The 25618-nt window shown below is 36.4% G+C and overlaps 1 pseudogene; it reads right to left on the bottom strand.

Annotated features, from left to right (window-relative positions):
• The window catches only part of LOC149536998 (uncharacterized), a 195256-nt pseudogene that overhangs the window by 49359 nt on the left and 120279 nt on the right, over positions 1-25618 (bottom strand).

Below are 25618 nucleotides of genomic sequence, written 5' to 3'. Positions count from 1 at the left end.
ATCGAGTTTTCCTCTCGGGCGCCACTGCCACTAGCGAACTTTTTTGCTTCGTCGCCCTATGGCCACTTCGGTAGTGACATCATCATTCTAGGAAATTACATCATCTTTTCGATTGCTTGTGTTGACATCATTTCTTGGCGAGCTGATGTCACTTTTCGGTTGCTGACATCATCTTCCTAGTGATGTATTTTTTTTGGCAACGTCCTCCTGACGGGGAAATGGGCGTCAAATTTAATCCTGTGCCTGTAATTTTCCAGCAAGGTGCATTTTTGGAGCAGCAGTCAATTTTTTGGCTATAACTTGAGCATACAGAGGTCTTTTTTCAATCCAAAAGAAGCATCAAAAAGTTGACTTAGAGACAGAGACATTGGTGCTAGTTTTGTTAGATTCCAAGTTCGTTTGAGCTCTCATTTTTTGCATCAAAGTAGAGGCTTTTGTTTTCTCCTATTCTGCATCAACAAATTCAAGTTCTTTTCCAATTTTTTGCTTTCTATAGTTGTTTTTGTGGTATTTGGGAGATATTCTTGTATGTTTGTGGGGGGGGGGGTGTCTTTCTTTTCTATAATTTACTTCAGTTAAGACCCTTCTACTTTCGTCTTCTTCTTTCTCTCAATGGCGGATTCATCTATAACTTGTCTCACACCACAAAACTACCACACTTGGAAGGCACAAATGACTAGGCTTCTCATGTCAAGAGGTCTATGGTCTTGTATAGATGAGAATCAACCTACTCTTACATGACCTTTTAAGGTTCTACAACATAGGAACACGATGGATGAAGCCATGGGGCTGATTGCACTCAACATTTCAGACAGTCTACTATTTCACTTGGATGGTTTAACTACTCCACGGGTTTATTGGCAAAAATTTTAGACTTTGTTTGGACAGGTGAATGAGTTTCGAGCACTTCAATTGGATGTAGAATTGACATCTTTGTCACCAAGCAACTTTCCCACCATCAAGGACTTTTTGATGAAGTTCAAATCCCTACATGCAATTTTTACAAGGATGTGGGAAGAACAAAATGGATAATGAGTGCATATTTTTGATACTCTCAAAGCTAAAGGGGCAATATTAGGTCTTTTCTTCTACTTTCTACTCCACCATGGATGCCCTTGGAGATAGACATAGGATGCCTACATTTGAGACATTTTGTGATAGGTTGACTTGGGAACAGACAAAGATCCAGTAGGTGGATGGTTCTGGGTCTTCCAGCCAAGCGTTGGTTGCTCAAAATTCTAAGAGGAAATCAAAAAGAAAGGAAAATCAAAGAAAGACACATCAAAATCTAATCCTCGAGCTAATCCTCCAGCAAACCCTCCCAAGGGTAAAGATTCTTCAAAGTCGGGTGAGTCTACCTCCAAGACCAAGAATAAATCTAGTGAGAACTCTAGCTTTTGTGGGAAAGATGGACATTCAGTTTCTAGGTGTTGGAAATCCATGAAGGAGCATCACATTTTAGCTCCTCAATCTTCATCTCCACCTACAGAGAAAGGTCATGCTCTTTCTGCACGAGCTATGACTTCAATGCCTTTATGGATTCTTGATTTCGGGGCTTCTCACCACTTAACAAACACTCCTATGTTGCTTACTTCACTTGCTCCTTGTGCCACCACACAGATTATAGTTGGGAACTCTTCACAACTTTCAGTTTTGGGTTCTAGCACTGTTACTTTGGCCAGGGGCTCTCTTCAGGATGTACTTTGTGTTCTTGATATTTTGATGAACCTCCTATTTGTCTATCAAATTTGCCACTCTGGCTCTAGGAAGATAGTCAAGTTCTCACCACATGATGTGGTTATTCAGGACTTGCATGATTTGGAGATGATCATGGCCACTAGGAGTGTTGACTTTGCATCATGCCTCTATAGATTTGATGGATTTGAGTTTTCTGATGACACAGGTTCATGTTTAGTTGCACATGCAGATTCAATAAGTAGACTTTGGCATGAATGTTTTGGGCATGTCAATTACAGATATCTACAACAGATGAGCACACAGGCACTTATTCTTGGGCTTCCCTAGATTTCCTATCCAGATGGTGTTTGTCAGGGATGTGCACTTGGCAAGCAACATAGGGATTCTTTTCCATATGGACGAGCCACTCATGCTTTAGCACCTTTGGAGCTGATTCATAGTGACCTCATGTCATTTCCTACTCCTTTTTTGGGTGCTAGATATGTGCTTACATTCATTGATGACTTCTCCAGACACACATGGGTGTACTTTCTTAAGTACAAGTTTGATGCTTTTGACTCATTTCGAGTTTTCAAGGCATTTGTAGAGAAGCAGTCTAGACTTTCTATTTGGCGGATACACACAGACAATGGGAGGGAGTATGTCAACCAGGATTTCAGAGATTTTTGTTCTGATCATGGTCTTCAGCATCAGATTTTAGTGCCCTACACTCCTCAGCAGAATGGTGTGGCCAAGAGAAAGAACAGAACCCTTCAGGAGATGGAAAATTGCATGATTCGGTCTAGGTCCATGGATTCATGTTTTTGGGCAGAGGCAGTCAATTGTGCCAATTACATTCAGAATTAGATGCCTCACAAGGCACTTCAACATATGACTCCTAAGGAAGCTTGGTCCCGTGTCAAGCCTGATGTGTCATCATTCAGAGTTTTTGGGAGTATGACATATGCATTTGTACATAATGCTCAAAGGAAAGCAATGGAACTGAAGAGCTGACCACTAATTTTTGTTGGCTACTACGAGGATGTAAAGGCTTATAGGTTGTTTGATCCTGATTCTAGAGAGGTCCTATTTCGACGGGATGTCCAGTTTGATAAGAGCCCTCCTGCAGTTCATTCCTCACCTCTAGTGCCTCCTCTAACTCCCACTACTCCCTCTTCATTGCCAATTTTTTTCACAGATGATGAGGATGATGATCATGGAGATCCTGATATACCTCCACCACAGGATCCTCCCCAGATGCTTAAATGGGCTTGAGCTACTATTGAGGCTGTAGGATCTCTAGCTGGTGACCCATCCACTTGCTGTCACACTTGTTCTCACACTACAGGTTCTAGTCTACTCAGTCATGCTATTAGTACTGATCCTTAGACATTTGCAGAGGCGACAGGACATTCAGAATGGGACAGTGCAATGGAGGAGGAATATTCTTCTTTGATGAAGAACCACACATGGGATCTTTGTTCTCTTCCTAAGGGGAGAAAACTAGTGCATTGTAAGTGGATTTATCGCACTAAGTATGCTCTTGATGGTTCCATTGATAAGTATAAGGCTCGTCTTGTTGTGAAGGGTTTTTTGCAAGTCGAGGGTGTTGATTACTTCAAGACATTTACCCCTATCACCAAGATGAATTCTATTCGCCTTGTCTTATCCCTCACAGCTTCACAGGGATGGTCAGTTTATTAGATGGATGTGAAGAGTGCCTTCTTGCACAGTGATATCACAGAGGAGATTTATATGGAGCAGCCTCTAGGTTTTGTGTAGGATCCCACCTTGGTTTGCAGGCTTTGACGTTCATTGTATGGTCTCAAACAAGCCCCTAGGGCTTGGTATGAGAAGATGGACTCATTTCTGCTATCTATAGGCTTCACTTGTTGCCATTCTGATCCCACAGTATACATTCAATATCTTGGTGATGAGATTCTGATTCTTGTTTTGTATGTTGATGATCTTATCCTTATAGGTAGTTTTTCCTCCATGCTCTAGCATGTTAAGTATGCACTGATGGACCAGTTTGAGATGACTGATCTTGGTTTGCTGCACTACTTTCTTGGTCTTCAGATTCATCAGTCTCTTACTGACATTTTTCTGCATCAGCAGAAGTATGCTCTTGACATGCTTCATCACTTTCACATGCTTGATTGTAAGGCTTCTCCTACACCATTTTAGTCGGGTGTTACTTTGTCTACCTCCTACTCCTCACCTATAGTGGATGCTACTTTGTATCAGCAGTTGGTTGGCAGCCTATTGTACCTGACACACACCTGCCCCGATCTTTCTTTTGCGGTTGCCCTAGTCTCTCAATTTTCTCAGGACCCTCATGAGAGTCATTGGCAAGCTGCCAGGCATATTTTGCACTACATTCAGGGCACACTCATGTATGGCATTCATTACACTACAGGGACTCCACAAATTGTTGGCTACACTGACTTAGATTGGGCCAGTGATGTTGATGATCAGAAGTCTACTTTTGGCTTTGTCTTTTGCCTTGTCTCCGGTCCCATCACATGGTCGTGCAAGAAGCAACATGCTTGAGCACTTTCATCTATAGAGGCTGAGTACAGGGCCACAGTTCTTGCTAGTTAGGAGGCTTTATGGCTTCATCAGTTGATGACTGAGTTTGGATTTCCTCCTGATCATCCCACTATTTTGTGAAGCGATAATCAGAGTGCCATCCACATTTTGCACAACCCGGTGGAACATCAGCATACCAAGCACATTGAGTTGCATATGCATTTCATCCGTCAGTTTATCTAGGATGGTGTTATTGCATTGGAGTACATTCCTATCACCGGTCAGGTTACAGACATCTTCACTAAACCTTTTGCATTGCCACGCTTTCTTCAGCTACGATCAATGCTTGGGGTTACAGAAGTTGTCCTTGGGGGGATTGGTTGAGGCCTTCCTTCCTTCACTTCATGTTTTTTTCAGCATGTTGTTTTACCTCTTTTTGGGGGAGAGTTTATCCCAAGTGGTTTTCTCTGTTTCCCCATTTTACAAAGGTTGCATTTAGTTGCATTGTACTTGGGTACCTAAAATGGCCTCATTGCCAAGACCCATTTTGCATTTTTTCCTTGTTTTGTGAGCTTAAGGCATTCCCCTAAGTTGCACTTAAGGGGGGGTGTTAGAGTAAATAATTAATTAATTGTTAATTATTTATTCTATTTCTTAAGCTTACTTAGGTTAATGCATGTAGTTGAGGTTATTTGTTGACAACACGGGAGTTTGTTCCCTTTAGCATACTTATCTTTTCCACCTTTTGTGGATGTGTGCTGAGTTGTCATCCTTATCTTCTACCACATTCCAGCTTGTTCTACAAGCTTCCATGAGGCCTTTATAAGTAGTCTCTCACTCATTGTAAATTCATTCCATTTTTACATTTTCACATAGCAATTCTAATTTTCTATTGTGAAATATTCTTGTGCGGTATTTGCTTCAAGCTCTTTGCTCCCTAGGTTTCTCTTTAGCAAGCTATTTGCACTGTAGGTGATCTTGGCACATTATCGGAGTTGGATTCTCAACTCCTACAGGTTGTGTCATGTGAACTTTGATAACCTTGTGAAAATAAGTAAATTCAAAAAAGTAAGAGGCATTCCTAGTATAAAGAAACTTGATGTTGGTCTATGCAAGAATTGTCAGATTGGTAAGATGGGAAAGAATAGCTTTAAAAGTAAGAACTGTCAGTCTGAAGAAGTTTTAGAAATTGTGCATACTGATTTGTGTGGACCTATTGGAATTGAGAGCTATACTGGAGAAAAGTTCTTTATTCTTTTTGTTGATGATTACTAAAGAATGATGACTGTCATGTATTTGAGAGAGAAATCATAAGCATTTGAGAAGTTCAAGTGGTATTTGGCTAGACTATAAAAGGAAACAGGCAAAAGACTAAAATACTTGAGGTCAGACAGAGGTGGTGAATTCATCTCCCATGAGTTCAACAACTTTTGCATTGAAAGGAGAATCAAAAGACAAGTATCAGCACCTAGAAATCTAGAGCAAAATGGAATTGTTGAAAGAAGGAATAGATCTATCATGGACTATGCAAGAACTTTGATAATTGAAAAGAACATTGCTATCAAATACTAGAAGGAAGCTATTAGTACTGCAGTTCATACCTTGAATCGAGTATAGCTAAAGAAGGACTCATTCAAAACCCCCTATGAGTTATGGTATGGCTATAAACCCAATGTAAGTTACCTAAAAGTATTTGGAAGCAAATGTTACATTTTGAAAGAATCTAGAAAAGGTAAATTTGATGTGAAGGGTGATGAAGGAATATTTTTGGGATATTCTTGCAAGAGTAAAGCATATAGATGTTTGAATTTGTCTACTCAAAACGTCATAGAAAGTGAACATGTGAAAGTTGATGAGTTTGCAGAAAGGACTGAAGAAGAAAGCAAAAAGGAACTAGAAGATTACAGGAGATTTGTTTTCATTAAACCTGATATAGTGCCAGATACATCTATCAATCAGGAATCTTTTACTCTTGAGTCTTTAGTAACCGAGTTGCAGGAAGTCCAAACTGAGCTGCAGGAACTCGAGTCAAATTCATATGCTACCGAGCCAATTCCTACCAAGTCTGAAGGACCCGAGCCAGAATAACTAGAACCTGAAGTTGAAGTACAAGAGGATGAAAATACAATTCATTCAAAAGGAAAGTAACTTGTATTAGCCAAGTATGTCAGGAGACATCATGCACTAGATCAGATTATTGGAGACAAATCTGAAGGTACTATGACAAGAAGTAAGTTAAATGGTACTTGTTTACTTGCTAATTTTGAACCTAGAAATGTCAAAGATGCATTAGAAAATGAAAGTTGGATTGAGGCTATGAATGAAGAGATAGAGTAGAAAGAGAAGAAAAAAACATGGACTCTTGTACACAGGCCAAAAGATAAAAATATGATTGGAACTAAGTGGGTATTCAGAAATAAGTTGAATGAAGATGGTAAGGTGTCAAGGAACAAAGCTAGACTAGTTTGTAAAGGCTACTCTCAAGAAGAAGGAATAGATTATGGAGAGACTTTTGCTCCTGTTGCAAGACTGGAAGGTGTCAGAACCCTACTTGCATATGCTACATACAAAGGATTTAAGGTTTATCAAATGGATGTCAAGTCAACATTTCTCAATGGTATATTAGATGAGGAAGTCTACATTGAGTAGTCTAAAGGTTTTGTTGATCCAGATAAGAAGGACATGGTTTGCAAATTACACAAAGCATTGTATGGTCTAAAACAAGCCCCTAGAGCATGGTATGAAAGATTGCATAACTATCTTATTTAGATTGGTTTTTAGAGAACTAATGATAATAGTAGCTTGTATATCAAGGAAGGACCAGATAACAAGATTGTTTTGGCAGAAATATTTGTGGATGAGACTTTTTTTATAGGGAGTGATGATCTATGCAAAGAATTTTCAGAACAAATGAACAAGGAATTTGAGATGTTAATGTTTGGTGAGATAAAATTCTTTGTTGGTCTTCAAATTTAGTAGAGTAAGAATGGTATCTACATCACTTAGTCTAAATACATCAAGGAGATACTCAAAAAGTTTGGTATGGAGGATTGTAAACCAATGGGGACTCCTATGTGTAGTGCACTAAAACTTACCAAGGATGATGAATCAAAAGAGGTAGATAAGACATTATATAGATCAATGATTGGAAAGTTGCAGTATGTAGTTCATACAAGGCCAAACATTGCTCTTGCATTTGGTATTGTAGCAAGATTTTCAGCAAAACCAAGAGAAAATTACATGATGCAATCAAAAGGACCACACGATACTTGAAAGGCATTGAAGATTATGGATTATGGTACAAATTTGGAGGTAATCTAGAGTTGAAAGTGTTTATTGATTCGGATTGGGCAGGAAACATTGATGACAGGAAAAGTACAAGTGGAGGAGCATTCTTTCTTGGAAAGAGGTTGGTTTCTTAGACAAGAGGAATGAACGAGGAGATCAAAGAACCTGTGGTTATGTTTTGTGACAATACAAGTGCAATCAACATATCTAAAAATCCAGTGATGCATTAAAAAACAAAGCACATTGCAATAAAGTATCACTTTGTTAGAGAATTGGTGCAAGATAAGGAGATCAAATTGGAATATGTTTATACAAAGGAAAAAATTGCTGACATATTCACTAAGCCTTTACCTAAGGATGCATTCTTGTATCTAAGAGGTAAGCTAGGGGTCATTCCCCTATCTGAAGCTCACTAAAATGAAGTTTTAGTGACACATCAATAGGTATCAAGTTGAAGATCTTTCAGTTGATGCAACATAATCATGAGAACATTGCATATGAATTAATACATAAGGTACATTTCTATTCATTTGATTTGTGTTGTCTTTGACATGTGTTGTCAAAGAGGGAGATTATACTATCATATCTTTCTAAAATTTAAATTTCTTTGTGGAGTTTGATGTATGAAAAGAAGCTGTGTAATTCCTTCGCAAAGGGAGATTACTGTATTTGAGAAGTTTGTAAGCATACAATGTAAGAGGGAGAAATTATATGTTAGAAGAATACTTGTTCTCAAATTTCATTCTGCTATGACATGTTGTGTTGCCATCAATGCCAAAGAGGGAGATTGTTGGATATAATTGTTCAATTGTGTGTTGTCTTTGATGTTACACAAGTGTCATATCAGTTATCAGACAAAGTCTATCAAGCTTAGAAGGTCACCTCAGTGAATTATAGAGTCTACCAAGCATTTCTTGAAGTTATACTAAGAAGACAATTTCTACCGAGCTCACTTGGGTGATGAAGGCTTTTGTGGTAGAAATTAGTTTCTACCAAGCTTGCAAGGTCAACGAAGGAAAGTTAGTGTCTACTGAGTTCACTCAGTCTCCAAAGGATTTTGTAGAGTTCACAATGTTTATCGAGCTTCACTTGGTTTACACTAGAAATCATTTCTGGAGTAGTGTTTACCAAGCAGGGTTGACCAATGAAGGATTTCATTATTTTGAGAAATAAAGTCTAAATGTTTCATGTAATGATTGTAGCCAACTAATGTAATGTCTATTTGTAAATGTAACTTGTAATTGAGCCGACTTGAAAATTTTTAAGGTATAAATAAAAGGTCAAGTTGTGAATTCTAAATGTATGAATGAATGAGCGAGCATGCAAGTGAGTTGATTAAGGAAGTTTGGGTGAATTTTGAAGGATCAAATATCCTTGAGGAGTAGCAAAGCTGTATTTGATTAGAGAGGATCTAGTGAAGTAGAATAGAGATCTGTATCAACAAAGATCAGTTGCATCTCATTCAGGTCACTTCATTGTTACTTTCTCACAATTGTAGTAGTGATTTCTAAATCTCCTAACAGAGTTGGTTTAACAACCATTTTGTAAACCCTCTAACAAGGTGGACAGTTCTACTGAATTATTCTAAAGTCCTCTAGCAAGGAAACTCCTAGTAGGGTGATTAAATCCTCTAACAAGGTTACACCTAACAGTGTGTTTTGTAATCTTTAACAGGGTTGGCTCCTAACATGGCTCACTTTAGAAGAGTGAAAATCAGTAGCTAGTTACTTGGTTTTTTTTTTCCCATATTGGGTTTCCACGTTAAATTTGGTGTTTGTTGTGTTGATATTATTTGTTTTATACATGCATGTTAAATCTTTGTGAATGCTTAAAGATCAGTAATAAGTTAACATACATCTACCAAGTTACAACATTTTTCTATGTGGCTACTAAGTGACAACAATAACTAGTTTTATAAGACATCTAAGGGATCTATGGATTTACTTTTGTGGTAACTGATTCACCCCCTTCTTAGTTACTCCATCTATATTTCCAACATCAGGGACATGCCATATTCTTTGCACCTGATGAATAATTGTCTCAAATGATCAAAATGATCTATTGCATGTTTTGAGAAGACAGTTATATCATGAAGATACACTAGCCCAAAATTTTCTAGCACACCTTTTAAGGTCATCTTCCTTGCCTTCTTAAATGTGGCACCTACATTGGTTAGTCCAAATAACATCTTAAAATTAGGATAGGTACCCCATTTGGTAGTGAAGGTTGTCTTATAAATGTTTGACTCCTAGACTAACACTTAATTGTAGCGTGAAAATCCATCTAAGAAAGAAAATCTTTTTGAACCACTAACCTTGGATAAAATTTGTTCCATAGAAGGAACGAGATGGTGACATTTAAGAGAAGCCTTATTAAGATCCCTAAAGTCTACACATAGTCTAATTTCTCCACTTTTCTTCCTAACAGGAACAAGATTAGCCACCCATGAGGAGTGCTTGATAGGGAAAATAATGTTAGCCTCTATGAGCTTTGACAATTCCTTTCTCATTAATGGTTCAACCTTGGGGTTAACTAGTCTTTGTTTTTGCCTAACATGCTTAGCTTCATGGTTTAAGTCTATGGTATGCTAAAATAAACTTGGGTCAAAAACCTTTAAGTCTTCACATGTCCAAGCAATAACATAATTGAATTCTTGACATAATTTAATGAAGACTTCTTGTTCAATATTAGTGCACACCTTTCCCAAGTTGAGAGTCCTTCCATCATCAATAGTGATAGGTGTGTAATCCTCCCTTCTTGTGGTCAAGTTTGAATCTTTGCCTCTTGCATGATCATTAGAGTTGAAAATGCCTTCCAAGGTGATTAGACCTTTAGGCAGTTTGTTGGAGTTCAAGTTCAAGATTCTAGTCCCCAAATTGGCATTGCAGTTTGGATTGGTTTCTATAATTCTACTTCATTTTGCACATCATAATCAAACACTTGCCAATTTATGCACTTGTCTGGGAAAACATGCCTTATAAAAATTCCAACTTATTTCTTCTTTTCATCAACAACATGCTTTAGTATATCATAATGAGCACCAATGGTTGTAAGCCTGTCAACATGTTTATTTTTATTTCTTTGGACACTCTAAATATTGAAAGCCTAAAAGCCTTTAAGTAGATCCCACACTCTATGCTTGTATGATTTGAGAAGGTTGTTCTTTGTGATATTTTGATTTTTGATTTGATTAAAAACCAACTCACTACCCCCAAATACCTTCAAGAGCTTGATGTCTTTTCTTTGTGTAAGTTGGAGAGCTTAGATTAGAGCTTCATACTCTACCACATTACTGGTGCAACTGAATTAGAGTTTATATGAAAAGTAGTATTTCTCCAAATTAGGTGAAACCAACATTACACCAGCACCTAAGCTATTTGTGTTCCTTAAGCCATCAAAGAACATATTCCACAATCCACTTGTATTTTCTTTTGTTTTCATAAGATTGGGAATAGGGACATTCTCCTCAAATATGTAATAGGTTCCAAGACTTGTCTCCCTAGCTTCTTGTATTTGGTCAAATTGATAAGCATAGGCCCACTCATCCAAAAGATAATTAGGCACTTCTACCAAAGAAGTGACATGATCATGGGCTATGCATCCTTCATCTTCCTCCCAAATTGTGCAATTCATATTTATGGGTCTAGGAGTATAGGTCTCTATATGAATGAGGGCTAGAGGCTCTACCCTTATGGAAGCTTTTGTTCCATACCTTGTTCTAAAGAACATATAAGACCAGTCAAATGTAATATAGCCACCTATTTGTGTAGAGAAATCCCTATAAAAGTAGATGACAAAGTGTGGCTTGACCTCAGGTACTGATATGTCTTGTGTGACAGTACAACGAGGGCATGCATGCAATTTCATTTCTACATTCTTTAAGATTCTTATTGTTTTGATAGAGATACCATCCAACTAGAGCACACCCCTAACCATTGGCTCCTATTTAATACCAAGGAGGTCAGCTATACACTTAGGCATTTGAAAAATACTAGGCCCTGAAGTCAATCATTCCATTATAGACTAGCTTGTCTCCTATGATCAAAGGGACATAAAAATGAGGAGGTATGTTTTTCTTACTTGTTTCTCCTTTTTTTGTTAGCTACACCAAGCTTGTTGCATTTTCCTCTCTAGCTAACTGATCTTCCACTCCTATGCCTTCTAACTCTTACTGCTGTAGTTTCTTTTGTGATGGTATAGCGGCAACAACATCCCATATGGAGATATTTACATTGGTCCTCTTCATTTGATCAACAATGTTAAGAGGAGTGCCAACTATTTTGATTAGGGATTTGGGAGCTATAGGGATTGATGATTGGCTTTGAACAATTTGATATTCAGTTGACTTCACTTTGCTTGTATTTTTCTTCTATTGGGTAGCCACATTTGGTTGTGCATTCATCACTGGTATGTGAGAGATAGTACTTGAAGTTGAAACTTGATTTGGTGGAGGAGGTGTAGCATCCTCAGTACCTCTTCTTTTAGTTTTGGTGCTATGAGATATGGCATCATGATTGGTATGAAAATGTTCTTCTAGTTGATGGTTCATGAAAGAGTAATCACCTTGCTGTTGTACATGAGAAGCATTAGTAGATTAATGAGCACTACAATGCTGTTCTGTTGGTTGATCCTACATGACCAATGCCTAATTTTTTTTTCTCTTTGACACATACAATATCCATAGGAGTAGTTGCAAGAAGGAAAAAAATCATATTCTTGAGCAAGGTTGTTTTGAGGAACTAATGCCCTATTTGGATTTGTGCTCGCATTTGTAGCAGGGGCATTACCTAAGGATCTATTCTGATTGTATGGAGCATAACCCTACCCTTGATTTGGTGGTCTATTAAATTTGGGGTTTTGATAATGAGGTTTGGGAGGCCTATTTCTTTGAGCTTGTTGTCTCTTAATGGTCACCAACTCATTGCTCATCTTTTGCACCATTGAGAAGTTATCCTCCATCTTCTTTTTCCAATCTTGCAACTTCTTGTCTATATTCTACATCATCATTTGCATCATGGCTTCAATCTTATATATTCCATTAGAAGGTGTGGAAGATATTGTGGCTACAACAAGAGATTTACTTATAGAGGTGGTAGGGATAGGGACTATCATAGGCTGATGATTAGGAATGTCTAGGAAGAAAGGCATTGGAGGCCTTAGAGCTAATTTCCTTCCTTTAATTAGGATATTCTCTACCCTTATGGCAATTTCATAAGTAGTTGGCAAGGTGTCTCCTCCTATAGTTTGCAATGTGGTAGAAATATCACTATTAAGAGCTCTAAGATAATGCAAGAAGGCATTACCAAGAGTAGGTTTTACTATAATAGATATCCTCATGGGCCACTTTCTTGATGGTATTTAGCTTGTCTAAGAGTGATAGGTGATCAGTCTTGTCTTCAAAGTGTTTACATAATATCTCTTTTAGCTCATCCCAATTAGTGATTGAATTATGTGGTAATCCCCTATACTACTGTAGGGCCTTTCCTTTTAGAGATGAAGGTAAAAGTTTGACATCAACATCATCCTCTGTAATACCATATATATTGCAAATATTTGATATCTCTTGAATGTGTTCTATAGGAGAGATGGAAGTTTCACCAGTAAAGTTAGGTATACTCTTAAGAGAAGATACTAGGATATCATGCCTTCAGGCTAGAATGAGAGGACTCCCGCCATTGAAGGTGGAAAAATATGATTTCTAGGTTGGGCCATGTGGAATAAGGATCTATTTAAATTGATAGATGGTATCCTAGGTTGTGACCTATCAATAGGAGGATTAGAGAGAGATCTCTCAGGTGTATGTATTACTTCTGCACTCCTAACTGGTGATAGATATAATCTATTTCTCTTTCTTCTAGGATTTGAAAATGAAAGCTTAGTATATTGGAAGTTACCTCTAAAAGATGCCCTTGTTTGAACTTTAGGCATGAATCACAATAATTTTGGTCTGAAATCAAGATGTAGAAGTAGAGTAGAGTCACCAAGTGTAAGAATGTGAGTCTCTTGAAGGCTTGGAATGCTAAGAATCAACACTATCTCCTCAACATGAATTTGAAGTTCCTCTTTTGACACTAGTGAATTGGTAAACTTAAGAATGCTTCAATATAACTCCCATTAGGCATGCCAAACACTGTTGATATGAAAGTTTGCACCCTCACCTAAATTTTTTACTTAAAGGAAACCTCTTGTAACATGGAAACGATCTCAAAAGTGTGGGAATTTGCAATTGGAGGTTGAATCTCAAGAGAAGGCCGACTTCCTTACTATCAGGGTGCACCTAACTACTTCTTGAGAGGAAAAGGGAGAAGGAATGCATGAAAGAAAATTACCTATTCTAATCTAAGAGGGGTGATACACCAAATAGTATTGATCAATCATATCCCTATCCAAGGAAGCACAATTCATCAATATAATCCCTAGATACATAGATTCTATCTTAACTTTGACTCAATAATCATATTCATATCAAAAAACAAAGAAATGGTATAAGGAAGGGACTTCACTCTATATCATTCAAAGATAATAGACACATCATATAACCAAAGAATGAAAGAAATACATCAATATAAGGAAAAAGATATTGCATGATATATTAATGGAAGAAGGAGATACAATTGATAATTATATTCATTCACAAGCAAAAGGGGAACTACAGTAATAAAGCATAGAATAATATTGCTATAGAATCAAAGAAAAGATAGACCCTTGGAAGGGTTACAAAAATTTCTTTTATAGTTCAAGCATAACTGAGAAACTTCTACCTTAAGCCAAAGTTCAACTACTACAATTAAAGTTTGCAGAGAACAATTACTATTGAACCAAGGAAGATTTGATCAGATGCATGCCCACATGCAACAAAATCATATCTTTTACCCCAACTTTGACCTTGAAGAGATAGAAATGACGATAATAACTACATGGTTGAGTGAATGGATAACTTAGGGTGGTGATTGGATGTCCTTTTCATCAAATAGGCTTGAAGATCATCAAAAAGTAGTTGTAGATGATCAAGGAATTAGTTTTCCATTAAAGGAGCTTCCTCTGAGAGTGTTTTCGATGCGCTAGATAAGATAAATTAGATTTTTCAACTAAAGTCAATCATCTAACCTTCCATGTGGCCCAATTCCCTCAAACTGTTTTGCCACCTCCTCGGCTTTCTATCTTATGTTGACCTTGCATCCTCATATCTATTTTTGGCTTCGCCACTAGATTTTCTTATTAACTATCTGACCCTATGAAGCTGTGACCATCTTCATTTCATGTTTGATCCCTGCATCATAGCCTACTTCCTTTTTATCTCCCTAGCTTTTGTGACCTTGCGACTATGTGCAATTAGCTCTTCACACCACCATTGCAGTTTAGACTTAACAAACCTCTAACTATGCGATGGTGCAAAAAAAGTTAGTTTTCATTTAGTCTCTCCTTCACAGTCTATACCAAACATAGCATCAAATACTTGCAACCTTGTGACTAATGTTATCTTCATTGCATGTGTTGCCTTCACACGATCGTGACTTAAACATGAACTCCAACCTGGATACCTATGAATCTGATAAGATTGCCATTTAACCATAATCACACCATCGTGACTTGATCTATTAACCTTGATGCTAACTCAATGATGATGCAATAAGGTGCTTCACTAGTTCAGAACTCTAACTCTAGTTAACCCCTAACTCCTTGTGATTGTGTGACCCATAAACATTTGTAGCATTGCGGCCTAAACTATCAACCCATATCTTAACTCTGTGAACATGGGATAGTAGGCTTTCACCACTTCACAACCTTGATCAGGGGTTGACCTTAATCATCCATGACTATTTGAATAGGAGGAAGGCTGCAACATTGCCACTTGAAATGTTAACTTAGATGTTAACCCTATGAACGAGCGATAAAGGGAATCAATGCACTATAGCCTTGACCATGGGTTAGGCTTAACCATCTGTGATTGTGTGAAGATGAATGATTACATCATCATAGCTCAGGAATACTCATTCGAAATGAAAGTCTTAAGAGATATAAGACTAAAAGAAAAGTCAAAAGACTTTGTTGTATCCCATTGGCTTGTACAGTAAATAATGAATAACCCAAAGGACATGAACATGGATGCCACCCTGAAAACTAGGTTTTGGAAGGAGTGGCAGAAATGGTGAACATGAACCATGTGTAATAGTGACCTATCTTTGAAATCTGAGTCTGCACACTTGAGTGAGTTGAATCTAGTGAAGTATATGTTTTATACATAATTTGATAATCATGATTGGACCTTAATTATTTTGAGTAGGGTACTTGTTGATTTGTTATGGATAGGTGATGCATAAATAGTTATTGACAATGACCTAATTCATAAGGTCATAGGTTTGAGAAATGAGGAATGCAATCTTGTAAGTGAGAAGAATTTGAGAAAAATGGTTGAGGCAAACTTGAATACTAGGTTTGATGGAAGAAACATGAAGGTAGACTCCATTCAAGACAAAGGAGTAAAGTTATTAAGTAAGATATTAGGGTACAAGTTCAACCATGGATCAAGGGTTAACTTAGTACCAGCTAAGTTTTTACATGTAGCTTATGTAATGTTAGTTCAAGGGAGAAATGTTAATCTATGTGAAATTATTAGATTACAATTGTTGGATAACATTGCTCAAGTGAAGAAATCAAAGAGTGTAGTTTTTAGATTTGAGTCCCTAATGACTCATTTGTTTTTCTATACTATAGGAAAGTTCCCTAGAGTAACGAATTGGGATAGCAATGAGTGCACAATGAAGATGGAAACTCAATGCTACAGATCTAAGTTGGAGAATATTAGAGATGATGATATTAACAAAATGACAAAAATTTTCTAGTAAAAAATGAAATAGAGGTATAGAATAACTCCCTCAATGATAGAAAAGTATAAGGATGAGATATGCTTCATGGTGGAGATAGATAATGCCTGTATGGAAGCTGTGGTACTAAGGGTTAAGTTCATTGAACCCATATGATATGAGATGAGTGTAGAGCTCATAGAAGGGTATGCACATATCATACTCCAATCTAAGAAAGACATAAAGTGCCCTACATGGGGAATCTATGAGGAGAAAATGAGAATAGTTTGCTATAAACTTCATAGCAAGTAGAAAAGGTGATAGATTCCATCCTAAAGGAATTAGGCACGACCGCAGAGGAATTCAATGAAGTCAAAGGCATTGCACTAGAAATGAAAGCAAGTGGATAGTTTGAAGTGATATCAAAAACTCCTATTACTGTTGTAGGACCTTAAAAAGTTGTGACAATAGGACCACCATTTGCACATGCCCCTATTGTATCATATGCAATAGTTGCACAAGTGCAACCTATGAGAACAAGAAGTGATTGGCCAAGGGAGCAGTAAGAGGTAGAAACACCTACAACATAGAAAAAATTAGAGAGATTGGTGAAGGTTAAGGAAGAACCTACAACATCATCAAAGAAAAGGGTCAAGCAGACCACCAATGGACCAGGCAAGAGAAGGAAATCAATGTAGATCAGTGAATCTAAAAGTTTTGAGGAAGAAGCTAGAGATATACCAGTAGTGCAACATGCATAGGAAGGAAAAATAAAAGTAGGAAAGAGAGCATGGAAACCAAAGGTAGAGAGCCCAAACATGCAAATAATTAATAATGACAATTTTGTATAGTTAAACAAGTATTATAATCTATATAGCAATATTGATAGAAGGAAATTAGTAAATGCCATTATAAGAAACATGATTTTGAGAAATATAAAGTTTGAGAATATTTAGAATAAGATATTTGAAGACCTATATGATAGGCTAATAAATAGGAAGAAGAGAGTATTAGAAGAAGATTTTAATTTGAGGATCATTATGATAAATAAACTATGTGAAGTTGACTCTAAGGAGGAATTGAACAAAATTTTGGAGGATGTTGAGCCCTTACTAAGGAACAAAAGAAGAGAAATTCTTTTGATGGGAGGCAATTGTGAGGATGTCAGGAAGGAGATAGAGGAGAGAATTATTAAATTCATGACTACAATGCCTACAGTAAGTGCATAGTCAAAGCTTGATAGTCTAGTGTATGTGGAAGCACACACACACCATCCAGTGATGAGGGAGAAGCAAAAGAGTAACAACAAGCACCCTCATCACCATATATTGTTATGGGTATTGAATCCATGCAAGTGGACAATATGCACATAACTGTAGATGCAAAGGAGAATCCTTTTGTAGAATATGGAATTGTATTGTCTTAAAATGGAAGCACTTTCATGGTAAGAGTATTTAGCCCTTAGAGTAAGTGGTCTGGGGTCATGTTAAGCACCTTGAATGGGTTTTTTCATGGATCTAGTTATTTTCCCCTATTCTGCTTCTCTCTCTCTCTCTCTCTCTATATATATATATATATATATATATATATATATATATATATATATATATATATATATATATATATATATATTTCCAGCCTATTTCTGACAAACTACTACATGAAACTAAGGACTTTGGCCTCTGGGTTAAGGATGACCTTCTAGGTCAAGGTTGACCTCAAACCTAACCTAGGTCAAGGATGATCTTGACCCTAACGTAGGGCAAGATCGACCTCTTCCCTGACCCCAGGTCCCATTTTCAATTTTTGGGAGTTTCAAGATCTCGGGCTTAAGAAAGTTTCTTTTCCTGCTTCTAAGTTTATTGTTTTGGGTTTCAAAATGGTAGAATCTTAAATTAAATTTAATCTACGTCCACTTCTAGGGGTTAAGGTTAAATGGGATTTAATGCTCCCATGTCAGCCTTCTCTAGGAGTTAGTGCCCTAGATCTTTATATAAGGAAGTCTACTTCCCTCGTTTTGACATCCATACATTTTTCATGAGTGGATACACTATCTATGGGTAAAGTTATTATCCACCTACTATGAAGTGAAGATCTACTATAATTCAAGCATTCGAGCATTCAAGTGTTCAAGCTTCCAATTCATCAAGGAGGTCCATTGTTAGCCATTGAAGGATTCAATCTCTATGGAACCATCTTGTTGAAGATTTCTCTATCCATATTCATCCAAGCCTTTTCATGTGAAAAGATACATTCAATATTGGTGTTGAAGATCTAATGACATTGATTTGAGACATCCTACATACATTTCTACATTCATTGGGAGCATCCATACTTGTGGATTCAAGGATTTGAATCCTCCACAAGGATCTCAACATAAGCAAGATAAATAGTTCCATTTACTTTGTTTATGCATATTACAATTTCAAATATATTTCAAGGTTAATTCCAAATTGGGGTTTGACTGAGGAAACCCCCTCCACTCCCCATCCAACAAAAAACCATTTTTCTTGAAGATATAGGTTTGGAACAATGAACTGGAAAACAAATTTGGATACCCTTTTCGTCAAACTTGCAAGATCCATGAACAAAAATTTCATTGAAGTAGTGCAGGTCAAGGTCAACCTTTTAGGGTGCAATTGTGCCTTAGGCTAAGATTGTACCCTGCCAATAGGGTCAAGGTCAACCTCCCTTCAAAAAGACAAAAGATTTTTGGGTTTTCTCTATCTCAACATTTCTTGTCCAAAATGGATTGTAGAATTCCCTAAAGTTGTACACATACATCAGAAATCAACAATTTCTAGATTCAAGGCTAGTATTTGTCTTTTATATATTTTATGATTTAAGCACATACTCCCCTCAAAAAATAGAAATAAGACAAATTGAACCTCTTTTCACCCTTCTCTCCATCATTTGATCCATTTTTGCATTGAACACTTTCTTGTGCTTAATCAATTTGGATAATTCCTTTGGAAATTAGGGTTGAGAAGATGTTTCTTTTTTCTTCCTATTCAAGGAAAAATATTGTTGGTAATATTAGCAATATAATAGATTACTCTAGATCTAATGAAGATGAAGAAGAAGAGAAGAAGAAAGAAAGAAAGAGGATAATAGAGGCAAAAATGATAAAGGAAGAAAATAAAAAGGAAGAGGAGAAGAAAAGGAAAGAAGAAGAAGAAAAGAAAAAGAAAGAAGAAGTGGAGAAGAAAAGAAAAGAAGCAGAAAGATTAGAAGAAGACAATAAGAAAGTTGAGGAAGAGAAGAAGAAGGTAGAACTAAAAGTAGTTATGCCTATTCCTATAGTAACTCTAATCATAGCAATAGCAACAACAATAGTGGCATCAAATGATGATGATGATCAAAAGGGATTAATGAGCTCTTTGAGAAAGCTATTTAAAAAGATTAAATCAATAAATTATTTAGAGAAGATATTTACTGAAGTCTTAGATAGAATGTAGAAGACAGTCAACAAAGCTATAGCTCATCTAGACTTATAGGTAAAAGACAGGGAGTTGGTAAAGATCTTTGATGAAGATTTCACTACTCTAGCAGAAGTAGCTTCAGTGCAAGTACATGCAAAACATGATGCATCACTATTTGATACAGTATGCACTAATGTTAGAAATAACTCGAAAGCACTTGATGGAAGCATCAAGGAACTAAGAAAACACATTGATGAAGGGAATACATTGTATGGACAGTGTGCACTGTCATACAAATACCTGACTAACTTTGAGAGTCAAATTAAGGGTAAGATGAGTGAACTTGAATCACTCACTAAAAAATTACAACTCCCAGAGACAAGCATTGAAGAGTATGGAACATAAGTGGAGAAGATCCATAGTGAAATTAAAGGCTTGGAATTTGACAAGGAAATGGCAACAAAGAGATTCTCTAGTCTTAGAGAAAATTTGTCACCTAAGATAAGTACTTTGTAGAGGTAGCTAGAGGAATGTCTTGCAATAAAGACTTACTATGAAAAGTTTGCATATACTAACTTGAGTATAGTTGAAGTGGTATCCTATGCACTATGCACACTAATCAGTATTTTTGATTCTGTCAAAGGGGGAGTGATATGTTGAAGGAAAATTGTATTTATTTTATATATGAGGGGGAGTACACTTATGTACTTATGTATCAATGTAAAGGGGCGATAAAGAATGTAATGATCCCTCAAAACATGAATAAAATTGTTATATTTTGAAGGGAATGTTGTATAGTTACTTTTATTTGTTTTGTTACGTATGACATCATTTTCGGGCTTAGCCAATTTTCTCAAATGTTGCCATTAATGCCAACTGGGGATATTGTTGGAAATATGGTTAGATAGATTTTTTGATTTTTTTCATTTATGGAAACATGCATTCAACATTTCATTTATACATTTAGAGATGGAAAATTGTCTAAGTGTTAAATAGTTTGCCATAGCACAGAGAGTAGATGTGATGTTTACAAATGACTCATTGAGAGTTAGATTATGCATAGTTGAAGAAAGGTCTATGATAGTGTCATGATGATGTGTACCAGTGCATAGGTGTGTACAAACAATATGACACAAGTTATGATTGAAATACTAGTACAGGTATTTAATAGAGCAGAACAAAGCATAGCAGTGAATTGGATTGTACGACTTGAAAAATTATTTTGGTGACAAAATAATTACTAAGTCATGATGAGATGACTATGTGGATATTATTCCATAAGGTATTTTATATTATTCCAAGCCTGTCAAAGCATGAAGACCAACTAAGTAGTGAATTATGAATATGAGAGGTATAAGTAAAGATCTTATTTTGTGAAGATAAGTGTGCAACATATGTATGATCTATGTGATATATATGATTGATGTGAAGTTGATGAGATGATATGTGAACTACATCTAATGTATGATCAGAGAAAGTACAAAATAAAATAGACAAAGTACTGTATGTATATCTATTCTTGTGAAAAACTAAATTGTATTATTGCATGTTAGGGGAGTGGGCTCTTCTTGCATACATTGTATTTGACCCACCAACTCCTAATAGGATTGAAGCAACTCCTAAAAGGGTTGAGGCTTCTAACAAGGCCTATTCCTCTAACAAGGACTCAAGAAACTATATGTTTTTTATAGACTCCGAACAGGGTCAATATGCTTAACATGAACCTATTGTTTAGTGAATCATCTAGTGGGTATCATCTCCATCGAGCTTTTCCCTTAGCCAGGGTTTCACTAGTTAATAAATAATGGTGTTATGAGTTGTCTACATTTATGGTTATATTTACTATTCAACATTGTTAGTTTACTTTCATATGCAAGTTATAAAGTAATTAACAATATTTAGTTGTGGGCAAAAGTTTGTAAAATACCAATTCACTCCCCCCTCTCAGTATTATCTATTTCTAGTAGGGATAAATGTAGTATGAGTTTGAAGATTTGGTATTGAGATCTAGGAAAGTGTTTGGTGTGGTATTGCCATGGTAAGAGGATAGAGAAAGAGTTAGAGTTGTGATGATCCATTTCATTTCTATTATTCTTCAAGGAATAATATAGAGACTAGTTGGACAGTGAGTTTAATGGTATTGCCCCTAAAGCTATTTGGACAATGGATTGATCTGCCTTCTACAACTCTTAAAAGGGTTGGTACAACTTCTAACAGGGTTGGAATCTCTTAATAGGGATTTAAAGTCTCCTAACAAGGACTAATATGTATTGAATGTATTCCATTGGCTCCTAACAGAGTCCATCCTCTTATAAGGAATATTTATATTAGTACATCATTTTGTGGGTACCATCCTCATTGGGGTTTTCCCTCTGATCAAGGGCTTTCCTAGTTAACATATCTGGTGTCATTGTGTATGTGTATCTTCTTAAGGATGTTGATTAAATTTTTTACATGTTAAGGTTTAATTAGGTTGAAAAAATTTATATTGATCTTGTTGGCTCCTGAATTGACAATTTTTGAATAACCCAATGATAGGAAAAAATACATCTAGGGGTAGCTCATTCCCATGTTCAACATATCTATTTAGACATGAGGGCCAACTATTAGGTAAACTCCATTTTCTACTTCAGGCTTTGCAGGACCTAGGTAGGTAGACCTCAATTTTTTTTATATGGTACTAGTAGCTAAAATATATGTCTGAATCTATACAAAGAAGATAAAACCCTTATTTATCCTATACTTATGTAATGTCAAAGGCATGCAATAGAAAATTAAAAAAACCTATGAAATCCACAAGCTGAGTGAGGGCATCTTTTCAGCTCCTAAATAGAAAGGGAAAAGGATAATTGATTAAAGATTGATATTAACAAAATAAAAATATGTGATAGCGAGAACATGTTGATCCTATAACTAATAAATGCCTTATCTATTGGGAAATTTCACAAATCATAAACATACATCCATGATATCAGTGACATATCTCATACATCAAGATATCAGATCTATCCTATCACTTTGTGAATTAGACATTAGTGTTCATAAAAACCCCATACTCATGAAATATCCTTCTCATGAAACCTACAACCCTATCAAGATAAGTAAGAATTTACTTAGCTCTTTGTTCCAATAGAAAAGCCTACCAAGACATACAACTTTAAGAGACTACAAATGGGTTTAAGATCTTTGTTCCTAAACCACAAAAAATTGTAGACAATAGAGATAGGAGACAAGAATTAGAATGAAACTAAAGAGTTTGTTGTTCTTTGTATTCATTTCTTTGAAAAAATACATTCAAGATGCATATAAATAACTCATAAACAATTGAATAGATTGGAACTATACATAAAAATCCACTAAATGCTAAGGAGAAATGGTGGTGTCATAGCCAGAGCTTTTCTCAATAGTGTGGAACCAACAACATCCAACACTAGAGAAGGAGAGAAGAAAGAAAGATATTAAAGAAGGGAAATCCTAGATTTGATATAGAAGCGACACTTGTACACTTGAATCTCCAACCATTTATGTTGTAAAAACTATTTCTTCTCTCTAGAATTGAAAAATAGATCAAATCCCATCATTGCCTTCAACAAACTAAAAATTATCTTTTAATAGAGATGAGAAAAACCCCTTTTTAATAAAACATTAGATATGGTATAAAATGATGCCAAAATCCTTAACCAAATAATTTAGAGGTAAGACAACATTGCTGTTAAGGTCCTCTCCAAATTTGGTAGCTACCCATTTCGCTGTTAGACCACAAACTAAAAGTGAATTATCCATACTAGAATACAATTAAAATATGAGTACCTTAGAAAAAGCCTAGTATAATCCTTACCAAATGCCTCATGTTGAAAAAAAATTCCATATTTGGAAATTTCATTCTGAGACCTTTCCGTCAATATACAATAGTCATATAATGTCTTAAAAGAAATGTCTAGGACAATTGTTTGAAAACCAGGTTCATGATTGATTCTCAGGCCTTTGAAAATTTTGAAACATTTAATGTTTCCCTAAAGTTCAAACTTTACATTATAACCTTCTTTCAATTTAAAAAGAGCTGCATACATTTGGACAAAAAACCATAATTTTTTTTTTGAAGTTTTATTTTTACCCCTTTTTGAATCTGGGTGAATCAAGTTTGACTGGCCTGACATGTGGTAGTCGCTGATTGGTTCATTTCTACATTTTCACCCTAAAACATTAGCCTACCTCACTATCCTTCTACCACATCATTGCCATGTTTCATTTTCTTATTAGTCTATACTACCCTATCATCGTGTCAGTTGCCACATCATTTGACCTAGACCCCTTTGCCCTGTAGTTGCCACATGGCACCATCTAATTAGTTTGCTGACTACTCACGGGCTTTTGACATGTTGCTACATGTCATCTTCTCATTGGTTATTTCATTCTTTCTTTGGCTAATAGGTGAGCATCTTCATTTTTTGATAATGTGATGACCATTGATTTTTTCCATGTGGCACGATTTGGTGCGTCAATATACAAATCACCATGTCATCAGCTCCACCATGTGTTGCCTTGTCACTTTCTCACTTTCATAGTCAAAAATTGCCACACATTATGTGACAATGTGATAATGTACAACAACTCATCACATGTCACCCCCACCATGTCAGTACCTCAAAATTTGTGCCAAGCTTGAAAGCATCGACTATGTGTCACTCTGCCGTTCACTAGCTGCATGCCACATGTCAATCTCTGGTTGGTTGTTGGGTTCATGCCATCATCTAGTCACTAATTTGTGTGTTCAAAATTATCCTCTTGGTCTCCAACCTGACCAAGTGGGCCCCTCATGTGTGAGCTTGATGCCTCAAAAGGCCCATGTCTTTTAAGACACACATTTGAAGTAGTTTGATATAAAAACATTGTAAAAGAACTTAGCATGGTAAATGTGGGATAAAAGACTTTATGTCTTCCCTTAAAACACAACTCATTCTCATGGTGACCAGTTTTGCACCTAGTGTTACGTAGACTTCTCTACAACTTCTTGTTCAAATTAAATTCTTTGGATGTTTCAATCACCCAATTGATGATCTAGTTTCATTGCACACCAACTTGAGAAGATATTACAATGCATCATTTTACCTTGCACATGCTCCTGCCATGGCTAAATCACTCCAAGCTATTAATATTTGAATTAGTAATTTAGCATATCACTTTCATAATCGTCTCTTTGAAAAGAACCGCACCCATTAATAAAAAATGTGTATTTTAAACTTTACATTCACTGTAGATGGTTGGGGGACTTGAGTGGGAGGCACTTCATTGGTGGAGGAAACTGACCACATAGTCCCAAGGTAGTAACTCTACAAGTGGGAGGGTCCTTTAAATTATCTTTACACTTTGTCTATTTCAAACTTACCAACATACATTTTTTGGCAATGGGCTAGCATTCCTCATAGGGTTTGTGACATGGCTTAATTGCCTCCTATGGTTCTATAAGACTATTGGTTGTATCAAGCATTAACAGGTTGATCTTTTTCTGCAACAACAACCCTATCCTTTCTAATAATTGGTATTAGAGCTTGGTCAAAGGTTCATATCCTATAGGTCACAATGAGTGACGCTGGGAGGGGGATTGTTGGCAGTGGGCCATCATCCCTCACAAGGTTTGCAACATGGCTTAACCACCTCCTATGATTCTATAAGACTATTGGTTGTATCGATCATTAACAAGTCAATCTTTTGGTGCAACAACAACCCTATCCTTTCTAACAATGTGGGCATGGTGGATGTAGAGATGAGAATTGGTTCTGTCTTTCCATCAGGTGGGTGGGGCAACCCCTAAAAATCTAAAAGTTGGTGTCAAAAAGTGAGGATCTAAAGAAAATGTTATGGAGGGTGAGATTTGTACTTCAAAATACGGCTTCT

The sequence above is a fragment of the Cupressus sempervirens genome, chromosome 10 (genome assembly GCF_028749045.1).
Source record: "Cupressus sempervirens isolate cs-2001-9-10 chromosome 10, ASM2874904v1, whole genome shotgun sequence".
Classification (NCBI taxonomy): Eukaryota; Viridiplantae; Streptophyta; class Pinopsida; order Cupressales; family Cupressaceae; genus Cupressus; species Cupressus sempervirens.
This window is presented reverse-complemented; position numbering and strand designations above follow the sequence as displayed.